This window comes from Carassius auratus, chromosome 27 (genome assembly GCF_003368295.1).
Source record: "Carassius auratus strain Wakin chromosome 27, ASM336829v1, whole genome shotgun sequence".
NCBI classification, from domain to species: Eukaryota; Metazoa; Chordata; class Actinopteri; order Cypriniformes; family Cyprinidae; genus Carassius; species Carassius auratus.
The window spans coordinates 13,573,746-13,588,547 of NC_039269.1; positions in this window are offsets into that span (position 1 = coordinate 13,573,746).

Genomic DNA, 14,802 nt, shown 5'->3' on the forward strand with positions numbered 1-14,802 from the left:
TATAACGTAAATGCACCATTCGCTGCGGTGATGTCCGTATACGGAGCCCGGGACGTCACCTGTAGGAGAAAAAAAAGCAATCCGTGGCGACGGTTTTGCAATCCGTCCCCTCAGTTTATAAACCGTACTCACGAATTCATAAACTGTTCACTCGATTTAACAAATCGTGCCCACGGATTAACAAACCGTGCCCACGAATTTCCAATCCGTGCACTTAGATTTTGTCAGAGGTGTCAAGTAACGAAGTACAAATACTTCGTTACTGTACTTAAGTAGAAATTTGGGGTATCTATACTTTACTTGAGTGATTATTTTTCAGCCGACTTTTTACTTCTACTCCTTACATTTTGAGGCAAGTATCTGTACTTTCTACTCCTTACATTTTAAAAATAGCTTCGTTACTGCTATTTCATTTCGGCTTGTTTTCATTCCGGCTTGTCATCATTCAAAAAAAATAAATAAATAAATAACCTATCCAGATAAATCGCGCCATCCGGATGGAGTGAATTTGATTGTGGTTGGATGAGAAGTATAAACAAATATATTCCGACACCCTATTGGTCTGTACGCGATCCATCGCACCTGCACGTGACACAAATTACATCACCCTCCAGCAAGGGCATAGACAGTTTTGGGTTCGTTTATCAAAAAATATATTTCTTAAAAGTAGGGTTGGGTATGGAACCGGTATCCGATCACCTCAGAGTCAGTCCGCTTAAATTCCACATGAAACCAGCGTCAGACCGGTCTCCTCCCGTCTTTCAGCGCGCTCTTCAATCCGCAGAGACGCAGACCGCGAACGGAGCAGCGCATGCGAACTTAAACAAACAGAGGACACAAGGTGTGTGTTTATCGATTGTTAGAATATCCATATCTGTGCAGTTCTTTGTCATAAATAGAGTTTTTTTTCGCTCATCACACCACAGCCGTTTCCTCCAGCGAAAATCTAGCCCTTAACACATATGAACGAACACATACTTTGATTGCACTTACTTAAATATACTTAATTTAATCATACGTACTTTATACATACACTACTGTGCAAAAGTCTTAGACACTTTAGTATTTTCACTTAAAAGAATGGTGTTCGGACAGTTATTTATATATTTTGCTGTAGTGTGTCAGTATAAAATATCAGTTTACATTTCCAAACATTCATTTTGCTGTTGTCAGACTGCTTGTGCATTCAAAATCGCACTAGATTATTATTAAAATTAATGGCAAACTGATATTTCCTATTGACACACTACAGCAAAAAATATAAATAACTTGCTTAAAACCCTTTTTGGGGAGAAAATACTAATTTTTCCATAAGACTTTTGAGCAGTACTGTATTTTAAAAACGACACTGTTGCTACTTTATAAAGACTGAGCATACAGTAATTCACAGAACTGATTTAAGACAGTGACAGACAGCACTCATCTTAACTAAATATCAGAGTGAGTGACAGAGATACAGTAGAAACATTATGTGTGGTTTTGTATTAAATAATGACCCAGATTGTGGAATACATTTATTAGCCTTAGATTAAGGGAAGCACAATTTGCACAACAAGCTATGGATTTATTTTAAATATTTGTAATGTTCTTTAAAGTTATCCATAGTTTTTTTGTGGTTCTTTTTTTTAAAGTATCGGTTCAGGCACCGTTTAGGAGCCGGTACCGTTTTAAAAGTATTGAAAAGGCACTGGACCCTACTTAAAAGTTATTATTTCTCACTGGCTCATTTACCAAATGAGTGCTTTTTCTTCGTCCTCCACAAATTAAGATACTGTAGGTAGTTCGGTAGCGAGACATTTTAATAAATTAGTGTTTTCGATTGACGATGCGATTGACAATGTTGTGATAAGTTGGCTATACCAACTTTGTAACCCCCCCCCCCCCCCCCGAACACTGGACATAGCAGACGTATGTACCAAATACAAGAAGCTATCAATCAAGAAAGTATCAGGATTATGATTTCTTTTTCATTTTTAGTTTTTGATTAATCACTTGGAGTAATCATTCATTTTGACAGCACTATAATGTTTACTGTAAATAGACAACTATACAAGTGTAATTGTTACTAAGCCTGCACCAATGTTCTTGTCCATTGCCCTCGCAGATTCCTGCAGCTAAGCTTGGATGTACATAAACATTCCATTAAAAGTTATTGATGACAAGCCTTTGAAGTTTGACTTTTTGCACCATAACAATACTTATTGGCAACTAGTCATCATATCTCTAGTCCTCTAATGTATTTGCATTGTACTAAAGTGCGTTTTAAATGGGCATATATGCGGCTGAGGAAGACCTGAAGGTCGAAATGTTGCTTGATTAAATTCCTCTGGAGCAGTAGTTTTCAGTCTTCAGACTTCACTTCTTTATTTGTCTATATCATTTAGTTTTCTTGCACCTGCGTCCTAATTGGATGTTTGGGATGTGCACACCATTTTTGTATTTTCATATATGCGGATGAAACAGGAAGCCTAGTGCATCCCAAATTTTTCAACATGAAAATTTTAATATAACATTATAGTCATTATGGCCTATTGCCTTTAGAAAAATGTTTTTTGAGGCGGTGGGGTAGTACACAATAGGCCCCTGTGGTGCGGCCTAAGCTTTTGTTCTTAATGGCATTTTTTTCCCCTTACATTACTTTTACTTTTATACTTTAAGTAGTTTTTTAAACCAGTACTTTTACACTTTTACTTGAGTAAAAAGCTTGAGTTGATACTTCAACTTCTACAAAAGTCTTTTTAAACCCTAGTATCTATACTTCTACTTGAGTAATGAATGCCAATACTTTTGACACCACTGGATTTTGTAAACCGTACCCTCGGTTTTTGAATCCGTACCCACGAATTCATAATCCGTGCGCACGCTTTCGCAATCCGTTCCCTCGGATTTGTAAACCGTACTCACGGATTCATGCAGCAAACTCCTACGTGTTAACATACAGTTTTATTGAATATTATTATGTGGAATAGGTTTACAGCAAAGTGTCTTAAGTGATTCTCTATCAAGTGTAGTACGAGGTGGAATACAAAGATTTAATAAGAAAGATGCGCATTAAAATCTTGTTCAATTGATGATAATCTATAATAGCACTTGATTATTATTGTGCAATAAACCTGGCATTGTGACTGACTCTGGAGTAATTTTTTCCTCTTTTGTAAGTTATTTTGGATAAAAGATTCTTATGCATAACCTGTTTAATAATATATAATAATGATACAAATAAAAATAAAGTTATTTTTTATAATTTTAATTTGTAGGCTAAATAAATGAGTACAAGACAGTAAAAATATTTGTCATAAAATAATTTGTGAATTGCTTTATTTTTAAATAACCTTTGGACAGTTTTGGAAATGCTTGTGTACAATTCTTTCTTAACATGAAGACTTATTTTTGTGATTTTATTATACTAAGCTCCACCCACCTCACCCCACCTGCCGGAGTTAGATGCATGTTTCACTGTTAAGTGTAAAATGCGTGTCAGTTTTCAAATCCGAGGGAACGGATTGCGAAAGCGTGCGCACGGATTATGAATTCGTGGGTACGGATTCAAAAACCGAGGGTACGGTTTACACAATCTAAACGCACGGACTGGGAATTCGTGGGCACGGTTTGTTAATCCTGGGTACGATTTGTTAAACCGAGTGAACAGTTTATTAATTCATGAGCACGGTTTATAAACTGAGGGGACGGATTGCAAAACCGTCGCCACGGATTGATGTTTTTTCTCTCCTACAGGTGACGTGCGGGGCTCCGTACCGAGCCTTCAGCGCGTACTGAGTGAGCGAGCGCCTGACTGAGTAGCCTAACATAAACATATAAGTTGGTGTTTTTTTTTCTTCGGGGGTGTCAGGGGCATTGCCTGTTACGTCGTTTGGGTTATTGGGCTACCTTGTTGAACGCATAACATTATATTTCACACACCTTTTTTATTTTCCAAATTTAATTAATTAGTCCAACGAACCGTTCGGTACATAATGCGTACCGCGTACCGAACCGAAAGCCTCGTACCGAACGGTTCAATACGAATACGCGTATCGTTACACCCCTAATATATATATATATATATATATATATATATATATATATATATATATATATATATATATATATATATATATATATATACACACACACACAATGTCAGTATTAGTTAAGGGATTCCTAAAACTGACATTTAACTTCTATAGTTAAATGTACAGCCCAAAATTAACATTCTGTCATCATTTAATCATCCTTATGTCATTGCTAAGCTGTATGAATTTTTTTTTTTTTTTTTTGTGGAACCCAAAAGATGATACTTTGTAAAATGCTGTCTTCGCCCTCATTTCATTATATATATAAAGCAACAGTTTAAGTCATTCTTCAAAATATCTTCTACAGTTGAATATGAAATATATGCAAAATGGACTAATGCATAAGGCAGATAAACTATCTGAATCAATGTCATTTTTCATTTTATGCAAATAAAAATGCACCTGTGCTGCATAGATTTGCAGCCCATTCAATTGTTTGTCAGCAGACTGCACATCAATCTTTCACAGTCTAGTTTGATTCACATAATTTAAATATGCCGTCTATACTCTGACTATGGCCTTTTAGATGGAAGTCTAGAGAGAGATGGAGATGAGAAATGTTACAGGTGTGCTATAAAGATGATGAAGGGGGCTGTTTTAAGTAGCCCTTTTCACCTTGCTGCTGAGCAGCTTTGAGAGCGGATTTTGCAGACTGAGAAATGCATTATTTATTAAAAATCATGTGTATATTTTTACCTTAAAGTTAGGTTACTTAATGTCCGTCCAATGGTTCATCTTTCATAGCAAATGTGTGAGAAAGTACTTAATTTACTATGTCTAATAAACCTAGCATGACACGGGTCACTGTGCATTTAGACTAAACTCAACAAGCCAGAAACTGAGAGAGAGTACAGAAACTGAGAGAGAGTACAGTACTCTCTGAGAGAGAGTACAGAAACTGAGAGAGAGTACAGTACTGATTATATTGAAATGTAAAATGATTTTTTGATTTCTTTATATTGGTGAATTTGATAATTAATTAGCATAATTGATTAATCCCCTAAAGCCTGACATAATATATATATATTAGACTGGTCTGACTCAGGTTGCTATATCTTTTCTAACTGATCTGGCTTACGGTTTTTGTAAACCAGACTATCAAAACCACCTAAAACCCCATAGACTTTCATTGAGGGGGTAAAAAACTTTAAATAAAACTAAAAAAAGACTCAGGGTCTATTTAAGCTGTCTATTGCTATAACAAAGCTTAGCTTGATTTTAACTGTTTTCTTACTGAATCAACCGGTTTTACCTGGATTAGCATAGTAACAAAATGCAAGTAACTTGCTAGTCATGCTAGAAACATGCTAACAACATGCTATTAATATGTTAATCATGCCAGCAACATGCTAGAAACATGTAAACAACATGCAAGTTACTTTTTAATCATGTTAACAAAATGCTAGTCACTTGCTAATCATGTTGACAAAATGCTAGCAACATGATAGTCACTTGCTAATAGTGCTAACAACAAGCTAGAAACTTGTTAACAACATGCTAGTAACTTGATCATCATGCTAACGACATTCTAGTCAGTTGATAACCATGCTCGGAACATGCTAGCGACATGCTAGTCATTTGCTAGTCATGCTAGCAAAATGCTAGTCACTTGTTAATAATACTAGCAACACGTTAATCACTTGTTAATCATGCTAGCAACATGCTAGTCACTTGTTAATCATGCTAGCAACAAGCTAGAAACTTGTTAAGGAAATGCTAGTAACTTGCTAATCATGCTATCAACATGCTAGTCGCTTGCTAGTCATGCTAGAAACATGCTAGTCACTTGCTTATCATGCTAGTAACATGATAGTGGCATGTTAGTCACCTGTTAATCATGCTAGTAACATGCTAGTACCTTGCTAATCATGTTAGCCACATACTATAAACATACTAAAAACATGCTAGTAACGCTACCGTTATACTAACTTGTAAATCATGTGAGCAACATACTAGTCACTTGCTATTTCTTATCTAGCTATTTATCTATCTATCTGTCTATTTATCTATCTATTTTTGAAGTATACTTGTATTGCCTTCAAAAATTTAAAACTACTTTAAATTAATTAAAACTGAAAACCCTCAAACTTTAAGCTTTTAAAACTACTTCAAACTTTCTGGCTAGGCTTTTTCAAGCCAACTTAAAGTTTGTCTACAAACTTTACTGTCTAATTACTATTTATCCTACTGAAACTTTAATTTATATACAGTACATGTACAATATTTTATTTTTGATACAGATTATCCACAATATGTTCAATTTTAAATATCAAAATACAACATAAAGCTACTTTACAATGTAAGTGCACTGGGAAAATGACATGTACAAAATATATTAAAAGACCTTTTACACAGGTCATCTAATAGGGCAGTGGTTCTTAAACCTCTCCATGAAGTACTCCCAGCACAGCAATTTTGTATGTCTCCATATATCGGACACACCAACTTTATGAGCTGATGAGCTGAATCAGGTGTGACAGATGAGGGAGACAAAATGTGAATGGATTGGGGTACTTCATGGAGAGGTTTGAGAACCACTGTAATAGGGCAAGTATTATACACAAGAGTGCAGAAGACATATCAATTGTACACAAAAGTTTTATGAAAGTATTATGTAAATGAGTGCCTTAGAAGCCTTAGAAATTCATGCTATTACAAATAATACATATGGTGAAGCCCTGTTTCACTTATATACCTTTTACTTTCCTGATGGATCCCCCTATTGGTCATGGGTCCATCTGCGCTGCCTAGTCAACATATTTCCCCTATACAGTATTTGCGCTTTTGAGTGCAAGCATGAGTGATGCTTTAATACGTAACTTCACCTTCTCCTCAGAATGTTTCCACCTCATTGGTGCTTATCGGCTATAACTTAGTGACGGGAAATATAAAAAAGAACATTTACAGGAACTGCACATTAAAAAACCTTCTCACTATTCACTTCTTGTCTTTCAAACTAATTTCTTAAACCTTGCAACCTGGATGGTGCACTTCTTATGATCACAGAAGTCCCTTTGGCTATTGCATGAGATCCATGGTTTCCAACCAGGGGACCCTGAAGGGACTCTAGAGGGGTCACAGAGAAGATGGCATATATAAAATGTAATAAATTTACCTATTATATTCAGCTGGGTAATGGAGTCTTTGGGTTTATAAAGGTTTAAAACTTCTCCATTAGACAGATGAATAACACACAGATTGAGGGCCTTAAAAAAAAAGATAAAATATCATTGCAATATTCAATACTAGGATAGTAATCCTGTATTCTGGTCTTTTTAATAGGAAGAGCTTAGAAAGGCATACAAAGCCCCACCATCTGCTCCGCAATGGCGGGTGGCTCCGCTAGACTATAATCCACAGATCAGCTGCACACAGAAATTAGGGACATAAAGCACAGCAGAACGGACTTCTCTCTCGCTGCGTTTGATGGAAATGAAGCTGAGAGCTTATCAGCCGGAGAGGGGCGTCTTAGGTGAAGATAGCGCTGAAACAAAGCCAAGCGAAGTTCTCCAAGGAATTCAGCGGTTCACTTCCACAGTCTGTGAGAGTAGAATATTTTTAATTGGAGATGGGGAGATGGTGACCCCCCACCACGAAATCCATCGAGCCTTGACAAGATGATGAATAAAGTTCTGTGCACTCCCACTGGTGGGCTTTGAAATTCGGATGAAGTCTTGGAAGGTATTGATGATGTCATGCGTCTTCAAGAAGGCTTGAGGGATCTTCTTTGGGTGCTCGAAACCAGCAGTGGAATTATCAGTTCTCCTGAGTCCAATAATGGCTGTCATTTGGATTGTACGGGAGTTGTAATGTCATAATGATCACCATGGGAAACCGAGCATAATCAAAAAATCAACATAATCACTTTCAGTGCTTCTGTACCTCACGCAAACTGTTCAAAAACCAGGTGTTGTTTTGAAGAGCGAGCTCCATTCTGAATCCCATCATCGTCCAGACGGTTGCTTTCAAATCCCAACAGCATTCGTAAAAGCACAGCAAGACACCAGAGCTCTGTTTAAGTGATCCGAGTGCACCATTAATAGAGCGTATTGTCGCTGCAGAGTGGTAATGTGACCACTGCCTAGCCACTGAGCGATGTCTGCTCCTCTTGTCAGTGCTCCCTGCGCCAGCATGATAGATGCGTTCTCGCAAGGCAAGAAGAAAGCCTTATCTGCTCCGATAAAGCCTGCTTTCTCCAGGTGCTCTTAGTTTAAAGGCCACATTACATAGGCACCAGTAGTGTTTGGAGTCTACGCGGCATATCCACGGTATCTGTAAACGAGTCACAAGCATGGCAGGAGATAGCAAAGGCACCCTTTGTGGTCAGCCCTGAATAGCATATTCAATATCAACCCCTTTGGTGTCAACAGAACATCATATTAGCTTATCAAGCTCGGTTGGGGGTCAGAGATGGAGAGACAGGTTTGCTACCAAAACCGTTCCTCGTAGTCAGGGAGGATGACAAAAGTGTCAGTGAAGAGGGAGGCAGAAGGGTGGGAGGTATCGGAACTCCACATCTTCCCCTCGGTCACGGATGTGCAGCCCACAGTAAGCCACCGCTATCGGGAAGGTATTCCTAGTCAGTCCTCCATAGGATGACTTTTCTGCTTATTATTCATAGAGGCTGAAGGTGGAGAGATAAAGTGTGCATTGCTGCCACTGTGTCCTGTTAGCATGGGTAGCTGCTATGAGGAAAGGCCAACTGTGGAGATGAATATGAAAGAGCAGGAGAAAAAAGGTGGACACATGCTCTCACGCTGGGTACGGCCTTCGCTGCCAAAATGCCAACTTGTTATGATACAAAATATTGAGGCGTGGCCAAAAAAACCTGAAGAAAAAGGCTATTTTTTTTTTTTTTTTTAAACAAGCACTAACACCCGCTGGCATGCACGCAGATGATTGATCTTATCATCTGCTTCTTAAACAGATTGGAGTGTCGAGTAAAAGGTGTGATGCCTTTGTAAACTGATGTGATACAAATAAATAAATAAATAAATAAATAAATAAATAAATATCAAGTTCTTTGGAAAGAATGTTAAATCAGTGGTTGCATCTTTTCCCATGTGCATTGCATTCCATCTGGTCCATACAGCCGACAGATGAAAGTTCTCTCGCAGCTCAGCTTGGGCCTCACCGAGCAGATGTTTCACCCTCTGTCTAGCTATAAACACAGTTAGCCAATGCACACAGAAATGTTTTCTGTCTGGCCCACATAAACTTCTAGAATACTGAAGGCCAAGTGTAGCCTAAAGACTCTGCAGGATTGTGTCAGAGCGAGTGATGAGTAATGCACCTCAGGGAACTCTACTGCTTTCTGTTCCCTTTTACAAGGTTATTATGGTTTCGCATTTTCAATTTTGTATTCATTATTAATAGCATTTTCAGATTTAATTGTATTGTTTGTTAATCTCTGGGTTTGGATTAGTTTTAATTTGATTTGATTATGATTGTATATTTGATTTATTGTACTTGTAGTGAGGAATGCAGTAAAATTGAAATCCAATACAAATAAATCAAGAATCATCTCAATTTTTATTATTTCAAGTTTTTTTGTTTGTTAGTTTTTTGTGATAACACCTAATTTTAAGGGCCAATTCTCACTAATAACTAATTGCTTATTAGCATGCATATTAATAGGACATTGGTTGTTTATAAGGCACATATTAATGCCTTATTCTTATCTTGGATCACTTAATCCTACCTCATATGTGCCCTAGTAAAAAAAGTAATATATTTGAAATACATGTATAAATAGGTCAAATCTATTAACATATTTACTGATGTATCACTTGAGATGCACATGTCTTAATAGTAAGTATAACATGTGTTTTAATGTCACTATTGATGAGGATTGTGATCTTTCAAAAATATCAGTCGTTTTTACGTGAATTTGGTCATGCCTCAATTTTATATAAAACATGAAAAAATATATGAATAACTATTTTGAGATGAAGAAAGGTGTTAAGGAGTTACATATTTTGCGAAGGCAAAAATACCTAGAAAAAAACCTATCTACCCGTCTGTCTGTCTGTCTGTCTATCTGTGTCTGTCTTTCTGTCTGTCGGTCTATCTAGCCCTGTGCAAAGACTGCACTGATATAGAGGCAAATTCTCAAACCAAACGAAGAGATTTGGAGTGAGTTGGACCACAGCATGGTCTCTTCTTGTGTGGTTGAACACTCCTCTGTTTGAAGCTCTGTTGGAGAGCTCATCAAAAAAATATGATGGACACTGTCCTCTGCTGGTGAGAAAGTGAAAGCCTGCTTTTCCAACAAGCATACTGCACACTGGTCTGTAAATGTGCTACAAAACCACAAGTATGATCTACTGTATTTTAGATATGATAATCATGCACCTCGTCCTCAAAACCACTTGGCAAATTAGTGTTAGTAATTATGTTGCCTTGGAAAACATGATGAGTTTTTAAACAGGACACAAGATTGAGATGAAATTCAGCCCTCAGATACCCATAGCTCTGAGGCAAACTTTATGACTGTCAAGTTATGAGTCTGTAACTGACAAGTGAAGAGTTTGATATAACCACCACCATCAAAGCTCAATGGATACACACACACTCTAAGATAATAGCATTATTAAATCCAGAACAGAAGGAGTTAAAAGGGCAATGAAGGAATAAAGATTTAGATGTTCCTGAAATGAAACAATTAAGTTCCAAGTTCTTACCCTGTGGGCAAATACAACGGATCACAACAATAGATGACAAGAATAGCTGCCCTCAAATGTCTCTGTGAATCCTACCTGTACTCTTACTTTTCTCATCATCGTTTACTTTCTGCTTCTTAATATTTTTAAAGCTGACATTGGGGAAAAAAGACTACTAATAAAGCCCTGCGTGTGTTTATATGGATCCTAATGCAGTAAAGATATCAATCTATTTTCCCCACTGGATTTATGAGAGATTACCATCAATAGACTTGTCAATTACTGTATGTTTAAACATTTAGGCAATGCATTGATCTGTGAAGTGGTCCGGGGTGCTTTTTGAGGAATAAATGGGAATGAAATACGTGGCGGGTAGCTTCACTCCCCATTTATTTTTTTGTGTGTCATCCATCTGCTCGAAAGAAAGTCATCTAAAGCCACAAAACTATTTTATGATATCTATACAATCAAGCATAAATCACAATGACATACATATCAGGCAATTACATATTTTTCTGCATTCACCAGATTCCAGACAGGTGGCATTATCAAGCCAAAACACAAGCTACTATTTAAATCTACCCATAAAAACAGTAGCTCTTTAGATTTTTTCCCCCAGCTGAACAGATTATTTCAGCAAGGATAGATATCAAACTGCCATGTCTTCGAGCAGCTGACTATGGGATTTCCAAATCTCTCTGCAACCAAAATATGAAAAGATCCTCTTTTGTAGTGGCATGAGATCTTCACTTGATAAAGTTGTACAGCTGAATTATTCAAGCTCTCTGGGATGTCTCCACTCCTATCTAAGCAGAAACTTGAGTAAGTACAAGCTAATACGAAAAAGATGGGGGGAAGCATTAATCTTGGCATTAGATTTCCTTTTTAACGACTAAGCACACAATAATACTGTCAAGTCTGTGTTTTATAGCATCTTGAACACAAGTGGGTAGAATATGTACCTATGTTGAAATTAAATTACCTTTTTATATAATATATTGTTGGTTTTCTGTCACACATATAAGGATAAAAGACAAAGGGCTTGAAATGATGGAGAGGAGCATAAAAACAGGAAATGTCACAAACTGAAATCAAACTAGCAGAATCTATATAAGATCAATGGACTAATCGCTACAAAATGTCTCCGACCGCACTTTTTTATCCTAATACGCAGCTATACACTAAAATCCATCAAAACAAATGAGCTACCCAGATAACATTACCCTCCATATACTATGGGCATGTGGGTAATGGGGTGCAAGAAGACAAATTTGACAGGACTGAGGTTACCACAGTGAAACATTCCCAAGAATCACTTACTGTGGCTTGGGAAGAGAAAAAGTGTTGAAGCCCACTTCAAAAATTCTCTTGGACTCTTGGAGCTTGGAGCCCCAACATTTGAGCAGAGTCTCGATGCTGTCTGTCGCACTCCCTCCAGTCAAACCGCCACCCACTCACCTACACTGGACTCTTTGAAACTTCAACCAATCACGATGCCCCAGGAGGCATGTGTCCTCAGTGGTGGCGGATGTGACAGGGGCATTCATGCGATATGGGAAGAGCTGTAAAGCAGAAAATAGACAGAGGGAGAGAGACACAGAATAGAAGGAGAGGGAGAGATTGCATAAAAATAAATTGCAAAAAAGCAGTTAAAAAAGGGAGAGAGCATGACTGTGAAAGAGGGAGAGAGTGATGAAAAAAGGAGGAAGGAGAAAGGGGGAGGGATGGGAGATAGACAGAGAGAAAGAATGGGAACATTCTTCTTTCAACACCTCACTGTGTTTCTAAAAATAGAACAAACCTGCAAAGATTCTAGGACCTTCTTGACATTGATAAATTTTCCCTGCTCTTCAAAAGGGCACAATTTGCCCGAGCAGTGGGCCATGATGCAGTCTGCTCTTCACAAAGCCTATAGCAATGTCCCATTAAAATGGACAAAATGTCTTCCGTTCATAAAATAAATCAATTGTGCTACTATTATCAGTAATATTGATGAGAACACGTAATACATACCTCTTATAATGAGCAGGCTGTGAATTACAGGGCAGGGGGTTTGCAATTAGGTTTGAACCTAAATCAGAAGGTACTGTTGTAGTTTCTAACTTCATGATACATTAACAAATCACATTAGAATCGTATCATGCAACTTCTTTTACAGGTAAAAGGTATAGCTGACCTAAAAACGATTTGGGTTGTTGTTGGACAAACCTTAACAAAATGTCACCTAAAATATGATCAATAGATTCTTCTAATGGAAGAGATATATATATATATTAAGGGTGCAACGGTTCACATATTCGTACCATTACTTAAACAGTGGACAGGTCTGACACACACAAATGTCAGTCAACAAAGCACTTTTTAAACAATGGCACTTTATTTTACTAAAATTTTATTACAACCATATAGCTTCTACATATAGCTGTTTCTACTACTTGAATTTGTACTTCAATAATGAGGTCCAAGTTTAAGAATATGCTAGAAGTATTTTTTTACGCATCTCTCTCTCTTTCTCTCTCTCTATTTAACAGCATTAACTTACAATAGTGAAAGATGTCTTTCCTCAGGTAGACTGAACCACAAGAGAAATATTAAAGGAGTAAATTAAAACATTTATTTACAGTAATCACCAATGAAGTAGATTCTTTCATGTCTCTGAGAGAATATAATGCACCGTTAGCCATATCACCCTGGAGCCCAAGACTGGTTTCCCACTGAAGCTAAGCAGGGCTGAACCTGGTCAGTATCTGGATGGGAGACCTCCTGAGAAAACTAGGTTGCTGCTGGAAGAGGTGCTAGTGAGGCCAGCAGGGGGTGCTCACCCTGTGGTCTGTGTGGGTCTTAGCGCCCCAGTGTAGGGACGGGGACACTATACTGTCAACAAGCACCGTCCTTCGGATGAGACGTTAAACCGAGGTCCTGACTCTCTGTGGTCATTAAAAATCCCAGGATGTCTTTCGAAAAGAGTAGAGGTGTGACCTCGGCATCCTGGCTAAATTCGCCCATTGGCCTCCGACCATCATGGCCTACTAACAATCCCCATATCTGCTGATTGGCTTCATCACTCTGTCTCCTCTCCACCAGTAATCTGGTGTGTGGTGGGCGTTCTGGCGCAATATGGCTGCCGTCGCATCATCCAGGTGGATGCTGCACACTGGTGGTGGATGAGGAGATACCCCCTGACAATGTAAGCGCTTTGAGTGCCTAGAAAAGCACAATATAAATATATTGAATTATGTTAGTAGCATCAGATGCTGAAAGCTCCAACAGTTTTTATTTTCAAGGTGCGTCCCAAATACTTATGCACTATTAGGTGACGTTTTGTAGAATAAAAAGTGTAAGCAGTGCATTCACACTGAAAGTCCAAAAAGAAAAAGTGCACTTAAATAACTGAAAAATATGAAGTGTGGAATGTTGGACACTTCATGGGGGGAATTCCAAATGGCTTTTGTGAGCCCTTGAAGGGCACGTTCCAAATGAAACTGAACAACTGAATCCCTTCATGAAGGGCAATTCCAGAATTAAAGCAGGTATAAACAACATGTAAACACTGCAAAACGTTTTGCCACAAACTCAACTCAGGCAAGTAACTGCACAAAATTATATAGTATACATAAAAATAAATAATAGACAACACAAATAATATCCCTTTAAAGTAGCAGTCAGTCAAGACTTAAAAGATCTTTAATAGTATATACATTTTCACATAAATTTATTAAAAGTTTAACAAAAAATACATGTTTAGGGCCCTATGAAATGTTTTATTTTTTCTCACCATATTATTTATACTTTTTATTGTTACCAAATTATGTGTTTTAGAATGTTTAACTATTTTAATGCATAACACATAGCTTAATTTCTTCATTTTATTTTTTTCTTAAAATAGCCTTGTGATTATTATTATTTTTTATTTATTTCTTTTTTTCTCAGAAATTCTGTGTTGTGTATTTACATTTTTCTGGTTATCAAATGAAGGCATAAAACATTAATTTCATCATTTATCATTTAATTATTGAAATTTAAGCAAACTTTATTTTTAAAATTAAATTTTAATTAATTAAAATTAA